Consider the following 19,089-nt stretch of genomic DNA (forward strand, 5'->3'; position numbering starts at 1 on the left):
ATGGCGGCCATTTTGTTTCTATAGCAACAAAAAAAATGACAGATTTCTTAGATTTCTAGACATTACTTATTTCTGTTAAATAATTTCTCTGTTGTTTTTTTTCAAGCTATAATGAAAGGGATTACCAAGTTTTACATTTTACACTCAAGAAACATATGAAATTAGTCTATTTAACGGATTATTTGCTAAATAGAAAATTCAGCAGTGTGCAAATGACGTCATAAACACACTAAAATGGCTGCCTCTATGATCAGCCATTTTCTTAAATTTCAAACTGCCATATCTTTTTTGTATTTTCTATTTTTAGAACTGATAAGACAAAGACCGGGTGGGCAGACGCCGAGCGTCCATGTTTTTTGTAAACAGTGATGTTTTTCTAACGGCTTAAACTTTCTTAAAACATAAATAATATAAATAATTTTTTGATCAAATGAAAGTGTATAAAACAAGCAATTTATTTTAATTTCGAAATTAAATGTATTAATTATGAACGCTTAACTTACAGTGTTTTTTCTAAAAGTTTGGAGGATCGCTACGCCGCTATTAAAATCTTATGTCATTTAAAACGGTTATTCATTTTAAAAAGATATTTAAATGGGAAAATATGAAAGTCGTAAGCATTTCAAAACTTTTTGAATTTTTAAAATCCATAAATGTGCGAAAAAGTTATTAAAAATTAAAAATTCAGATCCCATACACAAACGATGTAAAAACATTTGTTTTACCCACCACCAGATAAACAGGTATTTATGCGTGACGTCATGGCGATCTCTCCTATAGTGGTCCAATTTTAAAAATTCTTTCAGCGTTATGAAAGGCTTGAGGATGGCTTTATAAAGTATACGAAAACTCAGGTAAACATTTATTTTGGTCGATTAAAAATTCTGGCGAAATCCTGGATAAGTTTAAAATTAATAATTACAAGGTATCTACAGTCAGTTCATACGATTTTTCTACTTTGTATACCACTTTACCACATAACTTAATAAATGACAAACTAACTGCCCTAATTCAAAAGACTTTTGCCAGAGAGAATGCTACATTTCTCGCTTGCAGTTTTGATAAAGCTTTTTTTACTAGCAATATTATTAAACATTATACAATGTGGACCTGTGACGAAGTTTGTAAAGCCCTTTCCTTTTTGTTGAACAACATTTACATAAGGTTTGGGAATGCAGTTTTTAGACAAGTAGTTGGTATTCCCATGGGAACAAATTGTGCACCCCTTGTCGCAGATTTGTTTTTATATTGTTATGAAAGAGACTTTATGTTGAGCCTTTTCCCAGATACGCAGGCAGATATTATAACTGCATTTAATAATACATCACGCTATCTGGATGATATTCTTAATATGGATAATCCGTTTTTTGGTCAATTGGTGGGTACTATTTATCCTAGGGAGCTTCAGTTAATTAAAACTAACAATTCGGATACTGATGCTTCGTTTTTAGATTTACATCTCTCTATTTATGACAATATTATACATACCAAAATTTATGACAAGAGGGATGATTTTAACTTTAGTATTGTAAATTTTCCCCATTTGGATGGGGATGTACCTCAGGCTACATCTTATGGGGTATATATTTCTCAATTAATTCGGTTTGCCAGAGCGTGTAGTCATGTCAAGCATTTCAATGAACGTAATCTATATATTACAAGTAAACTTCTTCAGCAAGGCTACCGTTATTACAAATTGCGTAAATATTTTGCTAAATTTTACTATCGTAATTCTGATTTAGTTTTAAAATTCAATAGTAATTTAAAGACACTTCTGCGAGAAGGTATTTCTAAACCCGTTTTTATGGGGATGTGGTTTACAAACTTCGTAAGATCTTGGGTCATGGTAATTTTCCAAATGTATTTGGTAAAATTATAAAACGTTTTATTAAAAGAGGTTATGACCCAACTGTTTTGAGACATACCGCATGTTTAGTGTTCAACCCGTTTACAGCTGGACACTACGCTTCCCTCTTTGATTGTGTCTGACGGAAGAGGGGGAGGACTCTATGATAAGCAGTTTTTAAATCCTACCAGGACTGAACTGTTTTGATATCTGTCTTCTGGCCTGTTTCGTCGGGCCCTTAAGGGTGTTTCTCTTGTTGCTCTGTCTTCTGAAAAGGCATTGAGTACATACGTTTTTGGTTCTAAAGGTTTGCTTTTTATATTTTTATACACGAGCATTTTTGTGTTTTACATGCCATGCCTTTTTGTTTCCATTACGTGTGTTAGAGATTCACCTGGAGGGGATTACCTTTATTTACACTGTCCCGTGTCTTTGGAACATGGTGGGGGTAAGAGTGAGGTTGGGTGCGCACCATAAACCGGTTTAAGCTCCCCAGTGGTGTTTTTGCCACTGACCGTTCCAAGGCGGTGTCCCACTGTGTTCCTTTGTTTGTTCGTTTTGTCCTCTTGTGTAGGCTTTGTGTGTGTGCGCGTGTATGTATGTGTGTTCCTTTGTTTGTTCGTTTTGTCCTCGTGTGTTGGCTTTGTGAGTGTCGGCCTGTGTGTGTGTTTGTGGTGTGCACGTCTGCGTGCTGTATGTTTCGTTTTGGGGAGGCTGCGATTTTGGTACGTGGCATTCCCTGTTTGATATTTGTCTTTGTTTTTCATATAAATTTAACATATTTTCAGGCTTTCCTTGTACTTTAAAGGTCATTTATAAATATTCTTTTGATTTTAAAATGGCCCTAACTATGACAGCACCAAGAAATTTATTTACTTGATATATCATACAGGACAAAATAGCTTTATTTGTAACGTCTCACGTTATCCCGGAGTAGAACGGGATTTATTCGTATCCGATATTAGCAAATTTTACAGGTACACAGTTCTTACAGCGACACAATATTTTGGAGAATTTCTCCGAATTTTCTCAGGAACTTTCCCAGGATTGTTTTCCTTTAGAATCTCATTTTCTGGTAAGAATAAACATTTTCTTTCGTAAAGATGTAAACATTAGTTATTTCAGAAGCTTTTTTGTATGTGAGTGTTTAGAGGACAAGCTGCTGATTATGTTGTATAATTTTTTTTGGTGAGAAAAAACATCACTCATCACTTACATCAGATGATCTTCCCAGTAGGAATTTATAACAACGTATCGGGCACTTGAGCGCTGCGCTATCTATCACCATTATTATGAATTAAGGCACCGCCTAGCATTGGGGATTTATCTTTTATATATCCGCTAAGAAAGAAATATTCAACGCTCAAGAAAGTGAAACTTTGCTCTAAACTGTAGTTTACATTTAGTGTCATCATACCTTTTACAGCGAATATCATACAATTGCAAAATTTACGGAAGCCATGCCGGTGACGTCATTCAGCGTTCTCGCACTAGCTTTGTTTGTTTGCACTCCACGCAGAAACTTGACGGTCTTTACACTTCCTTACTGTTTTAAAAGTGTTTTTCAGTTGCATGTACAGTTTTCATTACGAAAAAGAAGTAAAATAATCATGTTAGCGCGGTTTACGAGTTTCTATGACTAATTCGGGGTGCTCGGATGTTCATAAAGACAACCAGTCAGCGGATTTTATATAAACCGGAACCGGAAACATCGAAAAAATTGCCTCAGTATATGCAAACAGCAAAGACGAATATCTATATACGGACGTTACCGTCTCGGGGATTTTCATCCCCTATAAACCTTTCTTGCTTCAATCGGCTGTAGTTTCATTATTCATTAATCAAATTACAATTGTTTAGTTTCATTAAATAAATTAATATGAACTAAGGCAAAGCCTCAAAGCGAGCTCAAAGAAATCGGATTTATCTAAAAATATTATGCATCATTTATTTGTCACAAAGAAACTATTCACTAGTCACAAGAATTCACGAGAACCTATTCGCTTGAAAAAAGTCTACATTTAGTGTCACCATGCCTATAACAGTGAATATCATACGTTGCAAAATTTATGGGAGCCGGTGTCACGGTGACGTCATTACCGCGTTCCCGTTTCTTTCTGCTTATTAAAGACATTTTTTCCATTTTCTGGCCGATGCTTGATCTTTTAAATGCAAATAATATTTTTTTCAAACAACTGGAAATCATTCTTTCATTAGTGTTGAGTGATGAATAATTTTTAGCAATTGAATGAAGTTCTGTATTCACTCCGGAAAGAAGTTCTTCCTGTGAGCACCTATCCGCTAGGGTGCGCTTTTTAAAAACTTCCGACGAAACTTTTCAAATCAATCACCAAGTGTGCAAGTATATTTGCGTTACCATAAAGCTCGATTCTCAAGCAGGCCCTTTGGGCCTGCTCTTCGAGCTCACTATAAAGGAACTTTAGATTTATCTTTTCAAATATGTAAAAATATCTACTGTATATATTTTTTAATCTGAGATTATGTAGTTTTACCTTGTTTCAGTGGTAAATTTCTAGTTTACGAGGAATTTTGCTGCCATTTTTGTTTCGAATAGTATCATAATAATTGGGAAACAAAAATAGCTGTACACAGGCCTCAATCTTGACGGTAGCCCGAGGCTACCAGTTTTTCAGACGGACTACCGAATTTCCCAAGCTGGGTAGTCCGTCGGGCTACTAAGTTTTCAAACATGTTAATAATAAAAGCGTGAAATTTCACCGATTTATCTGATGTTTCCTTTTAAATGACAACGATATTTTCGGTCCGCATAGCACCGGTTGGCCATTTTTTCGAAATTTAAATCCCTTAATTTTCACAATAATTACAAAAAGAACTTCATGAATCTGAAATGAACATGCTAAATAGATCTACTAGCTTTCGTATATTTATGCATGAATTGATGACTTCAGATTTGCAATATATAAAGTAACTTTACAAAATTCAGAAATTACATCCCTAAGGCCATACCAAATTGATATGTCGTTCGTCGGAACAACCGCATCAATAATTTCATTCCCGAGAAAAAAAAATAAAAATTACCCGCCCACACGTACATAAAAATCTCCGAAAAAATTTTTTTCCCCCTATTACGCGGTCCGGAATAATAACGGCAAAGCAGGTTTTATCGCTGTTTTAATGCGTCAAAGTAATATTGATCGGATTTCATGCGTCCGTAATACATGTTACTGATGACCAAAACTCAAAAAGTCAGGAATTATGGTGTTGTTCATCATTTGTTTTAAATCTGGAGTGTCTGTGCTAGTGCCACACATGGCCTTCGATGTGTCGGTAGGTAATGAAGTAGACACGTTCTACTTTTGTTCAATACAGTGAAAGGGACGAAGCCCGACTTGTAAGACGTGCACGGGGATGCAGTTAAAATATTTGGAAATATTGTTCAGATATAGTTTTCAAACCATTTGTTATCAGTTGTTTAGTTCAGTATGTTATATCTAGAGCCCAAAGCTGAGGCCGACTACTGTCTTAAAAAAAATGTTTGTTCACAGATCCTGACCGACCTATCACATTGTCTAGGCCCAAATCTTTTTGAACGTAACTTCTTTCGTACAGCAGTCAGATATTCTATCGAAACGCATTTAGTCAATTTAAAAATTGTTTAGCTTTTCGAATAAGTAGTGTAGATATAAAATCTGTCCTTTTGTAACCCCAATTTTGCCTTTTTGTCTATTACTTGGCTATGAATTGATAGAACGGAACAAAAAACTGAAAAAAAAAACAGACCTACCCAACTCGAGTTCAGTCAAAGCAAAACAAACAACACTTTAAGGGTGGCCATATAACACTTTAAGGGTGGCCATATTGGGATCATTCTTTGTCAGTCTTGTTATCATTTTTGCCTGAAATGAATCTCCACCACAAAAACATAAGCTAGCCTGATCTGTTAAGAAATTATTCCAAAGGGATTCGGGCAATGCCAAAGCATCTGTATGACCAACTCTGTTTGGTCTCACTGGTCAAGTGGTTTATTACTTCCCTTCACCTCTATGGGTTGGAGTTCCACTAGGGGCACAAAGTTGTTCATGTGCCGAAGCCATCTAACTGTGTTTCAGAAGAAATGTTATTCCACACATGTGCCTGTTTTGTCTTAAATATTCCTCATGCTGTGCCGTTAAATCGGCAGGCCTTCAGATTAATGTAGAAAAATCAAAATTAAAAATAAGACACTCATCCCTTAGAAATTATAACTAAAAAAAAACAAAGTGATTCAGTGAGGTTTGGCAAGAATTTATTTGCAAAATCATTCATGTAGTCTTTAAAACATAATAGAAAAGCTATATACTGTGTTACCCACACTGTAAATGTTTGATTTCTGTGTTATTTCTAAAGAAATGTTAACTTCATGTATAATCATAACCGCCTCCTCAAGGGTCCAAGCTGGGAAAAAAAATATAAAAAAAGCCCGCTCGCTCTATGTAAAATCTACCCGCCTCTGAAAAAATCAAAATTGAGAAAAAAAAAATAAAATAAAAATTTCGCTCGCCCGCTCCAAATTTTTTTGAAAATTTTCCGAAGAACTATTAATCAATTTGGTATGGCCTAAAAATTACCTGGATTGACTGGAATTTACCTGCGAATTGTAAAGATATCAAAACGTCATGCCAGTAATTTTCCATTCCACTAGCACGTGCGACCTATCGTATCGCCGTTACTTAAATGTTTATCGACACATACACAAAAAACGCTTGTACTAAGTTGTAGTGCATTCATTTTTTAATATTCAAATTTTCAGCACCGCTTTAGAAGTAATACAGTTTGAATTCTATAACGATTTTAATAAGATGTCGACAGAAATATAGGCAAAATTCTATAAAAACGATCGAAGTTTCATACAATTATTTGTAAAATTTCAAACAGCGCGATCTTAATTATTTATTTATTTCTAAAAGAAAATAAATAATAAATACTATGATCATAAAATTCAGACTTTTGACAAGAAAGTACAAAACACAGAATTAAAAAATCTTAAATAATGAAAAAGCGGCACAATTTAAATACATCGAGTAAAACGATTTTTGGCAAACAGATTTCTTCAAGTGCGGATGAATAGGTTACGGGACCTCGTGAACGTAAATAAAAACAATGATTGTTTTAAAATAAAGCAGTATGATGTCGCTGTGGTTTTTAATAAGTTTAATAAGTAAATGAATCTTTGTACATGTCTTTTTTGACTCGACACTCAGATATTATTATATTCTTTTCAGACAATAATGTAAATTCCTTGAGGGCAAATAGGTCACAGAGGTAGGATATCTACTATTATCGTTTGACACATTTACCTGTCAGTTTATACAGGATATTGCACATTCGCTTTTAAAAAAAAATAAAGAAGATACTTTTTTACTGATTTCTTCTCAGCAATTTAAAGAACCGAGGCTGTACGATCAGACATTGATGTGCCACATGGCGCGAAAACATGACATAATGCCATGACAATCTCCGGCAACTAAACCACTTTGATCTCCACTTCAGATCTATGCCATGATACCGGCACACTTCTTTTAGCTCTTTGAGGGGGTTTTAATTGATGATGGAAACAAGGCCAATTACTTGTTTATCAACAGAATAATTACCGATAATTGTTAATGTTTTTATTTTCACTTTAAACACGGGTGGGTTGATGATGATTATTGTGTCCACGTCGCCCCGGACTGTGATAATAGGCTACATTTACTTGATACTAATTCTTAAAAAAAAAAATACCGACCTACCGACCCTACTTTTTTTGGCCATGCCACCAGAAACACAACATTTTTGGGGGGTTGGGGGGGGGGGGGGGGTGACACCGGGCTGATCCATTATTGCAGTTAAATTTGAACAGCTACACTATATTTTAAAGGCCCTGGCTAAAAAAGTCAGTTTTAGAAGGGTAGTGCAAATTTGAACCCCACGCCTGGCATATAACTAGATACTGGTATAGGTTTTACTTTTTTTCTACAGTTTTCTCCCATAATTTCTGTCTGCTAGTTACTTGAATATTGCAACATGGTTATCCACTAACGTTGGCTTAGCCTGCCCATGGATAGTGTGGGTAGGTTAGTTGCCTACCATTTAAATAACTGAATGTTGAATCAAGCATAAACTAAAATACATCATATTTATAAACAAAATGATTTCGGGCAATTAAAAATGTTTTCGGGCAGCCAAGTGGTTTTCTTAACTTACTTGCCCGAAAGGACAAGTGCTGAAAAAAAATTAAGGCGAAGACTGGAAGACTGTAATATATTTTTCACTTTTCCAAAACAGGACTACCAAAAACCTGGTCGGGCTACTTGATTTCACAAGTTGGTAGCCCTGCTGGCTACCAGCAAAAGTAGGTTAAGATCGAGGCCTGTGTACATGAATCATACTAATATAGAATTATCAAAAAATACCTTGGAGTGACCTTTGACAAACGGCTAACCTGGAAGCCCCACATTAGTCAAGCAGAAGGGAAGGCCCGTAGGAAGCTTGCCTGTTGCCATGATGCGCAAACTTGCTGGAACAACGTGGGGAGCAAATGAGCAAATACTCAAGACAGTATATCAGGGAACAGTGAGACCCCATTTAGAGTATAGATCAACTGCCTGGTCCACTACTGCCAAAACTAACCAACAGGCTTAAGACAAGGTTCAGAACCAAGCATTGCGGATCATGACAGGTGCTACAAAGTCAACACCAATCTCCTTCATGGAGAAGCTAACAGGCACACAGCCGTTACAAGACAGAAGATATGCAAAGGTTCTACTTCAAGCAGAGAAGTTCAGGTCTTTTCAAGACCATCCCATCAAAGCCAAGCTAGATGGCTACACAAAGAATCGGCTCAAACGTAGCAGCTTTGTACATGAGGCAAAGAAACTCAACTGAGAGTTCAAAACTGAGCTGAGCATACCAACGACTCCCCTAGGTAGTGAAGACATCATAAACCCACTAGCGAATGATCTGTCCTCAGTGACTGTGAGACTTGCTGTTCCTCGTCTTGACCGCGGGAAGCAAGAGGATGAAGGCATTCGGAAGAGCCTCACACTTGCTATGATCAATGAAGACTATCCTCCGGAATTATGGACTCATGTCTATACAGACGGATCAGCCACATGCGCCGTCAAAGATGGAGGAGCAGGAGTTTTCATTCAATACCCATCTGGCAAGAGAGAAACACTACATGCAGCCACAGGAAAACACTGCAGCAATTACAAGGCAGAGACTGAAGCACTCATGAAGGCCGTCTCAATGGTTGAAGACTCGGCAGAAGAAAGCTCCTCAGTCGTCTTTCTCACAGATGCACTGTCTGTCATGGAAGCTCTGATCAACAATAAAGCTCTGCAGCTAGCCAGGAGAATGCAGAGCCTGAGTATAACCTGCAAAGTAGCACTTCAGTGGATTCCATCCCATTGTGGACTTGCAGGCAATGAAGAGGCAGACAAACTGGCTAAGCTAGGAGCTCAGTCAGAACCTGTGAGTTACAAGGAGAAAGTCACCATCATCAAGGCACTAACGAGACCAAGAATGGAGGAAGATGCTTTTCATCTCCTTGATCGGTCTGAACAAGTGATGATGGTCAGGCTCCGCTCAGGGCACAACAAGCTCAATGCTCACATGTACAAGAAATACATACTGACATCATCGCCAACTTGTCCATGTGGTGAAGAAGATCAGACTGCGGAGCATATACTTCAGAGATGTAAAAGGAATGACCAGGAGCGGGCTGCGACTTGGCCGATAGATACCTCAATCCACCAGAAACTGTATGGTGGCATTGAGGATCTTCGGCAAACCACAAGTTTCATAAGAGGCCTCTGAAGGGGGTGATTTTTTTTATTTTCGGAAAATTAAAGCAATATTAAAAAAAAATACAACTGAAAATAGGTCTTTTTTGGTGACAATTATGGCATTGCCTATTGACCGGACTTTCCAGGACCCATTTTTTTATCGAATTTAGTCATTAAAGAAAAAGTTGATAACATAAAAATATATGTTTAACCTTGCATTTTTTTGTGCCATCGTTTCCAAATACCCCCCTCAGCAGGTGCGCTCTAGTTAGGTCGGCATTAAATCTCCTGCATTGAGTGTACGCACGCATTGAATGTACACAATTAAATCTACCTTAAACCTAACCCTAACCTTTAGTCAGTATATAGTACACTCAATAGGTGCGTACACCCAATAGGGGCGATTTAATGTTGACGCTCTAGTAATAAACTTTAAACAAATTACTTCCCTTGACAAAAAACTCTTCAATTTTCCGATATGGATTTGCTCTAGTTTTGACAGATGAATTTCTGACAGTCACCAGGTTTAACTCGTTATAACTTTTTAACAGATAAAGCTATTAAAAAATGGTTTTCACCATTGTTTCTCATAAAAATAGACCTTTCTAACAGTATAATATTATAGTGTGTGCCATTTATTTAAAAGAAAAGGAATAGTTTGTTATTGCTATTCCCAGTATGAGTATACTGGCAGTAGAGCTCTACCGGAAATTTTAATTTCACATTGGCAATTTGGTTCAGATTCTAGGATTACAGAAGTTCTGTATTCCTAGACAACCCTATGAGGTAGGCTAGGTAGCTATTTCAATGACATTTTATAAAGAATACATTTCCTATTTTTCAAAGTATCACTTCATTTAATAAGGCAATATCTTTCTAAAAATGTTAAAAAATTGGTTTAATTTATTGCAAAAAAAAAAGATCCTGCTCCATAAAATATTTTCTCCTACTTTTTCTTTCTTGATGCAAGAAAAAATGTAAACAAAAGGGAGACCACTACTCCCAACAAAGGGATAAGTTTCAGAATGCTAAATAGCAATGTTTAAGTTACTTCCCCGTTAGTGGTGATATTAACAGAAAGTGAATAATTGCTTCTCCCTAAGAGTTTCATAACTTCCGTTGCGCATGCGCAGTGAGCACTCTACGATTGGTAGTTTTGGAGGCAAATCGCTTGTAAATGCGAGTTGATAATGATTAGGGGTGACTATTGAGGCCAATTTTGACTATTGCAATACTATTGATATTGCTTAAAAACTATTGCGATACTATTCTATTGCAGGTTACTATTGCGATACTATTGCAATAGTTATCGGCCATCATATTTTATACAGTAAAGCTACCAACTGGCATTCTTTCTCCATGTCCATAGTACATTTTCTCATATAAAATTAACAGGTTATTTAAACATATTTAATCAAAGTTTCTAAGAAACTAAATTTATTAATTATCTCCCAGACTTCTCAGTCCTTTATGGTAGTTTAATTACGTGAGGGTAATTATTGTAATGGAGACGTAAACATTTTCCGAGGTGCAAATGAAAGCTGGCTCTGTTTCTTGGTTTATAAATTATAAATTATTTCTGTATTTACTAAAATTTCAAAACTATCGAAACTATCGATTATTGAAGGAACTATCGGCGATTGTTATTGGATCGTGACTTTTCTATCGATGCATGCTATCGGGACACTTAGTATCGCAATGCATCGATAGTTCGATGTATCGTTACACCCCTAATAATGATTTTATTTCGGTAAAAATAGGATACTTGCAAGGTACTTTGTCATCAGTAGAAATTTCTTTTTGTTTGCTGCTGTATTTATGAAAATTGAAAATTATTCCAACTTTCTATGTTACTAGATAAAAGCAAAGTTTCACCACCGAATTTGTTTTTAAAGAAAATGTCTTTTCTGCCGAAAAGATCATGAGTGAATTTATAAGTTTTGAAGTGAGCGGCACTTTCTACTTTCAATTGACGGCTGCCATATTTGTTTACATTAAAGGTCAAGGTCATTGAAATACCTAGTCTAGAATTACAGAATTATTTATGAGGCATCAAATATATCCCGACGTCATGTGTTCTCGACATACATGTATTCTCGAGCCAGGGTTTCCGCTGCAATTCACCAAATACGCCAATGGCGAAAAAAATAAAAAAGTGGCGGAAAAATATTTTGCCCTAAATGTATTTTTATGCCCCCGAAGGGAGGCATATTAGTTTTCAACTGTCTGTTCCCGTCTGTTAGTTTGTTCGTTCGTTCGTCACAACGTTAACTTTTTGCATGAAGGCACTTTACTCGCGAACCACTGCACCCAGTACCTTCAAACTTCACAGGCTGATAGTACTTATTGAGTACACGACCCCTACTGACTTTGGGGTCACCAGGTCAAAGTTCAAGGTCACAGGGGCCAATGTTAACTTTTTGCATGAAGGCACTTTACTCGTGAACCACTGACCCAGGACCTTCAAACTTCATGTGCTGATAGTACTTATTGAGTACACGACCCCTACTGACTTTGGGGTTTCCAGGTCAAAGGTCAAGGTCACATGGTCCGATGTTAACTTTTTGCATAAAGGCACTTTACTAATGAACCACTGCACCCAGGACCTTCAAACTTCACATACTGTTAGTACTTAATGAGTACACAACCGCTACTGACGTTGGGGTCACCAGGTCAAGGTCACAGGGGCCAATGTTAACTTTTTGCATGAAGGCACTTTACTCGTGAACCACTGACCCAGGACCTTCAAACTTCATGTGCTGATAGTACTTATTGAGTACACGACCCCTACTGACTTTGGGGTTTCCAGGTCAAAGGTCAAGGTCACATGGTCCGATGTTAACTTTTTGCATAAAGGCACTTTACTAATGAACCACTGCACCCAGGACCTTCAAACTTCACATACTGTTAGTACTTAATGAGTACACAACCGCTACTGACGTTGGGGTCACCAGGTCAAGGTCACAGGGGCCAATGTTAACTTTTTGCATTAAGGCTCTTTACTCGCGAACCACTGCACCCAGGACCTTCAAACTTCACGTGCTGATAGTACTTATTGAGAACCCGACCCCTACTGACTTTGGGGTCACCAGGTCAAAGGTCAAGGTCACAGGGGCCAATGTTAACTTTTTGCATGAAGACACTTTACTCGCGAACCACTGCACCCAGTACCTTCAAACTTCACATGCTGATAGTACGTATTGAGTATAAGACCCCTACTGACTTTGGGGTCTCCAGGTCAAAGGTCAAGGTCACATGGTCCAATGTTAACTTTTTGCATAAAGGCACTTTACTAACGAACCACTGCACCCAGGACCTTCAAACTTCACATACTGTTAGTACTTTGGGGTCACCAGGTCAAAGGTCAAGGCACTGCGGGGGCATTTGTCACCATTAGTGGCAGCTCTTGTTTTTAAATGTGTATTTCTTTGTCTAAAGTACTCTCTATCTAGCCTAAAAATCAATATTACCCGCGTCCGTTTCCGTTCATATTACACAATACACAGCATGTCACCAACGGAGGGATTAGCAATTCGACATCCATTACATAACGCTGCCATCTCTGACTTTAATTTAAACATGCGAGAAACCAATGACAGCTTTGGATGTAGAACGCGTGACGTATTTTATCGGCAAAATTATTTAGCTCCGCCTCTACATGTCATCGTTGATTGAAGTAATTGCTGATATTGTCAAAGAAATGAAAATCATGTTTCACGGACTGACGTAAAAGGCAATGACAGGTGTTAAATGAAAAACGCACATCAGTTATAAATTTCTCGGCAATGTTTTAATGAGCGGAATCACGAAAGTAGTATCAAAGTAGCCATTTCAAAGTTATATTTTGTAGCAAAACTTCGGAATGAATGACTGACGGGACATCCGTGATAATTTCTAATAATTTTAAATCATGATCGTAGACTGACTTTGGCAAAGTCCAATGAAAAACTGCGATAAACAAACAGAAATCAATGGTAAAAATTAACCCTGGTCATAGAAAATACATTATAAATTTTCATTTTATAAATAATGCTAATCTTGATTGCCTTTTTAGCTCACCTGAGCACAAAGTGCTCAGGGTGAGGTATTGTGATCGCTAACCGTCCGGCGTCCGTCCGTCGTCCATCCTTCCACACTTTCCTTTAAACAACATCTCCTCCTAAACCAACAGGCCAATTTTGATGAAACTTCACAGGGTTGTTTCTTGAATGGTCTTCTTTAAAAAATTTTCAAAGAATTGAATTCCATACAGAATTCTGGTTGCCATGGCAACCAAAAGGAAAAACTTTAAAAATCTTCTTCTCAAAAAGCAGAAGCCCTAGAGCTTAGATATTTGGTGTGAAGCATTGCCTAGTGGACCTCTACCAAGTTTGTTCAAATCATGACCCCAGGGTTAAAATTGACCCCGCCCCAGGGGTCACTTGATTTTACATAGGAAAATCTTAAAAAATCTTCTTCTCAAAAACCAGAAGCCCTTGACTTTGATATTTGACATGTAGCATTGCCTAGTGGACCTCTACTAAAATTGTTCAAATCATGACCCCGGGGTCAAAATTGACCTCGCCCCAGGGGTCACTTGATTTTACATAGGAAAATCTTCAAAAAATTTCTAAAAATAAACCAGAAGGCCTAGAGCTTAGATATTTGACATGTAGCATTGCAGTGGACCTCTACAAAATTTGTTCAAATCATGACCCCCGGGGTCAAAATTGACCCCACCCCAGGTGTCACTTGATTTTACATAGGAAAATCTTCAAAAATTTTCTAAAAATAAACCAGAAGGCCTAGATCTTAGATATTTGACATGTAGCATTGCCTAGTAGACTTCTACAAAATTTGTTCAAATCATGACCCCCGGGGTCAAATTGACCCCGCCCCATGGGATTACTTGATTGTACATAGAAAAATCTTCAAAATAAACCAGAAGGCCTAGAGCATAGATATTTCATATGTAGCATTGCCTAGTGAACCTCTACAAAATTTATGCAAATCATGACCCCCTGGGTTAAAATTGACCCCACCCCAGGGGTCACTTGATTTAACATAGGAAAATCTTCAAAATTTTTCTAAAAATAAACTAGAAGGCTTAGATCTTAGATATTTGACATGTAGCATTGCCTAGTAGACTTCTACAAAATTTGTTCAAATCATGACCTCCGGGGTCAAATTGACCCCACCCCATGGGGTTATTTGTTTAGCTTTAGCAAAGAATTTTTTTCAAGAAAGCAGTTAAACTCAGGTGAGCGATATAGGGCCATCATGGCCCTCTTGTTTTCGTTTGTCACACATTTTCGCGATCCCAATTTCAAATTAATTTTGGTCATTCAGAGAAGACCTACCTATGCAAGTGTATTTTGTAATTTTTGCTGAGAAGTACCCTACTATTTTGGCAAAGGAATAATAATAATATTTTCTCAAAATTTAGACCAAGAAACACACCAGAGGCCACCATTCCATACCTGTATTTTATAATTTTTCCAGGGTACTAACCCCTCCTTTACCTCAAAATTTTGGACCTAAAAATGTACCAGAGGCCACCATTTCATGTCTGTATTTCAAAATTTCCCAGGGGGAAACCCCCTGAGCCCCCCCTCCCCCCTTCATCAAAAGGCTACTAACCTCTCCATTATCTCTTTGTACCGCCTCGGTAGCCTAGTGGTAGAGCGTCCGCTTCCAGTGCGGGAGGTCGTGGGTTCGATCCCCGGCCGCGTCATACCAAAGACGTAAAAAATGGTACTAGCAGCTTCTTCGCTTGGCACTCAGCATTAAGGGGATAGTGCTAGGACTGGTCAGCCCGGTGTCAGTATAATGACTGTGACTGGGTGGGGTATCATGTCACATGTCTACGGCGTGATATTCCAGTGAGGCAGCACTATAAAGTTGGGCATTGTGCTCACTGCTACAAGTAGACACCGTCGTTTATATTACTGAAAAATTGTTGAAAAAGACGTTAAACCCAAACACACACACACACTCTCCATTATCTCAACATTTTGGATGTAAAAATGCACCAGAAGCCACCATTTCATGCCTGTATTTCAAAAATTTCCAAGGGGAGAGCCCCTTACTCCCCCCCCCCCCCCCACTTATCCCCCAATAAGAGTTTTACAATCAAATAATGAAAAAACTGTAAAAATGACAAATTGTTGCAACATGCACAGTGTGTTGGAGAATAAACCCACTTGACGCCCCCTCCCCCTATGTGTCGTTGACTTCGATATTTTGTGAGGAAAAAAAATTAGGGCCAGTGGAAATCCTGTAGGTGGGTAACAGTTTGTTTAAGTTATTTAGAACACAGTTAAAAAATGATTTCAAATGAATAGTTGAAAATATAGATTACAAACAACAGGGTCCCTTCAAATGCGAACTCTTTTTCCATTATTTTGAGCCATTGATGCGAATAAACTTAATAGTATAAAGTTTAATATTAATTTCTTGAGCTTAATTTGAAAAACTAACAAATACAATGAAGGAGGTCTGAGATCAGTGACTGTATCAATATGTTTCTGTCTAATAGTATTTAGTAAAATACAATCTTTGTAAAATTGATTTAATTTCCAAACATAATATGGACCATCCTACTGTTATACCATGACATAATAGCAGTCACTTGACTTCAGGCAGTTTATAAGTAACCTCCGTCACAGATTAATGTCTGTATAGTTCAAAGGTGATACTGATTGAATAAATGTATTCTCTTGGTATTTTTATTCAGTATGATAAAATTGCATGTGTTTATTGTGTGCATTTTGGAACGCAATGTATTCATATATAAATGTTATCTGTATGTCTGACAGTATGGAATGACATGTTGAAGTTTTTATATTAAAGTAAATCTATAGAAGATTTGATTTGTTTTAAGTATTTGCCTTAAATTCACCTCTTGTTGAGAATGAAACAATGAAGAAGCAAAATCTGTAATAAAAGTTTTGTTGAGGGTTTTGAGTCAGAGAATAAAATTTGAAAAACCATGGTCAAAGGAACAGTCCTTGAGACCCAAAAGTATGCCCAGAATTCACCAAGTGCATGCATTAATTTTAGAAAATATCTTGGAAAGTTTATCCCATAAATATTATCAGAAATGTTATATTTCTTTTTGCGATAAACTGTATGTCCAACGAAGACCCAATCTTATAGAAATCACCGTTTGCCTGTATAGTTTAAACACAAAACATGTCGCAGGACCCCAAACCCCTGCACACATTTGTTTGGAAATATATAAGAACATAGATTTACGATTGTGAGATTAAAGTAAGAAATATAATATCTGTTTACTTACTGAGTAGTTTGGAAAATCTCTGCATGTTGTTTTTGTTCAGATTTTTCAATTGTTTAAATGCAGATTTTTTCAGCAACCAAAATGTCATCATTCTTTGTGTTTAAAACTATGTCCAAGACCCTAAAATATGCTTGCATGCATAATTTAAAAAAATCTCAAAGGAGAACCCCCAAACTCACACACATTTCACACGAGGGAACAACTCTTTCCCCCTCCATTTAGAAAGAGCTTTTCACCAGGCTTTTTGTCAGGGATATACAGGTGACGGACATGTACAGGTGGCAGGCATATACAGTTGACAGGCATATACAGGTGACAGACATGCACAGATGACAGGGATATACAGGTGACGGACATGTACAGATGACAGGGATATACAGGTGACGGACATGTACAGGTGACAGGCATATACAGTTGACAGGCATATACAGGTGAGGGACATGCACAGATGACAGGGATATACAGGTGACGGACATGTACAGATGCAGGCATATACAGTGACAGGACATTACAGGTGACAGGACATCACAGATGACAGGGATATACAGGTGACGGCATACATGCAGCACAGTGACAGCATATACAGGTGACGGACATGCACAGATGACAGGATATACAGGTTGACAGACATGCACAGATGACAGGGATATACAGGTGACGGACATGTACAGGTGACAGGCAGTTGACAGACATGCATAGATGACAGGGATATACAGGTGACGGACATGCACAGATGACAGGCATATACAGGTGACAGACATGCACAGATGACAGGGATATACAGGTGACGGACATGTACAGGTGGCAGGCATATACAGTTGACAGGCATATACAGGTGACGGACATGCACAGATGACAGGCATATACAGGTGACAGACATGCACAGATGACAGGGATATACAGGTGACGGACATGTACAGGTGACAGGCATATACAGTTGACAGGCATATACAGGTGACAGACATGCACAGATGACAGGGATATACAGGTGACAGACATGCACAGATGACAGACATGCACAGGTGACAGGGATATACAGGTGACAGACATGTACAGATGACAGACACATAATACAAAACGTAGGACATCACAGATGACAGGCATTACAGTGAAGACATGCACAGCATGTACAGGTAACAGGGACATATACATGCAGGCATATACGTTGTAATGGATGACAAGACGAACAGTGACACAAGATGACTGGCATTAAGTTGACAGACATACAGATGACAGTACATGACAGATAACAGGACATGAATACAGATGACGTGGCATATGTGACAACATGACAGATGACAGACATGTACAGATAGATGACAGCATGTACACATGACTGGCATATACAACATGACAATGACGCATGTACAGTGATGAAGACATGTACAGATAACAGCATATACAAATGTACAGACATGTACAGATGACTGGCATGTAATGATGACAGACATGTACAGGTGGACAGGTTAAATGATCACTGTTTATGAGAGAACAATGTTGAAAGACAATGTTGTAAACATGTCAAACCATGAAAATTGATTGGCATACCAGCAGTGTTTGTAAATACAGATTTTTGCAAATTCCTGGATTAAAGGCATGATATCATTTTGTTTAAGGTGACAGTTCACAGTTGCATTGATATTCGTAGTGATAAGTATGAAACACCATAGATTTGCCTTGTTAAATCAAGAGAAATATTTAGGGAACTTGCAAAATAACAGAAAAAATATTGATATATCATAGTCAGATTAATTGTCCAGTTCATATGCAAATTAGTTATGGTTATTGTTTTATCCCTTCTTTGCTTCATGTTTATAAGCTGTCAGTTACTTGTGGAGAAATCAGTGTGGAGAGGTCAGTGTGAATAAGTCAATATGGAGAGGTCAGTGTGAAGAAGTCAGTATGGAGAGGTTGGTGTGAAGAAGTCAGTATGGAGAGGTCAGTGTGAAGAAGTCAGTATGGAAAGGTCAGTGTGAAGAAGTCAGTACGGAGAGGTCATTGTGAAGAAGTCAGTATGGAGAGGTCAGTGTGGAGAGGTTGGTGTGAAGAAGTCAGTATGGAGAGGTCAGTGTGAAGAAGTCAATATGGAGAGGTCAGTATAAGAAGTCAGTGTGGAGAAGTCAGTGTTGAGAAGACAGTGTGGACGTGTGAAGAAGTTAGTGTGGAGAGGTCAGACC

The 19,089-nt window shown here is 37.7% G+C and overlaps 1 protein-coding gene across 3 annotated transcripts in view; it reads left to right on the top strand.

The window, feature by feature from the left end:
• Nucleotides 1-2,805: 2,805 nt before the first annotated feature.
• The window catches only part of LOC123526242 (D-glucuronyl C5-epimerase-like), a 120,694-nt gene continuing 104,410 nt past the window's right edge, over nucleotides 2,806-19,089 (top strand). For 2 of the 3 annotated variants that reach the window (XM_053522881.1, XM_053522877.1), the window contains exon 1: nucleotides 2,806-2,921. The gene's annotated coding sequence lies outside the window, so the exon portion shown is untranslated. The remainder of the gene's footprint in view (nucleotides 2,922-19,089) is intronic. The other variant, XM_053522878.1, reaches the window with a different exon arrangement.

This window comes from Mercenaria mercenaria, chromosome 14 (genome assembly GCF_021730395.1).
Source record: "Mercenaria mercenaria strain notata chromosome 14, MADL_Memer_1, whole genome shotgun sequence".
In the NCBI taxonomy this organism is placed as follows: Eukaryota; Metazoa; Mollusca; class Bivalvia; order Venerida; family Veneridae; genus Mercenaria; species Mercenaria mercenaria.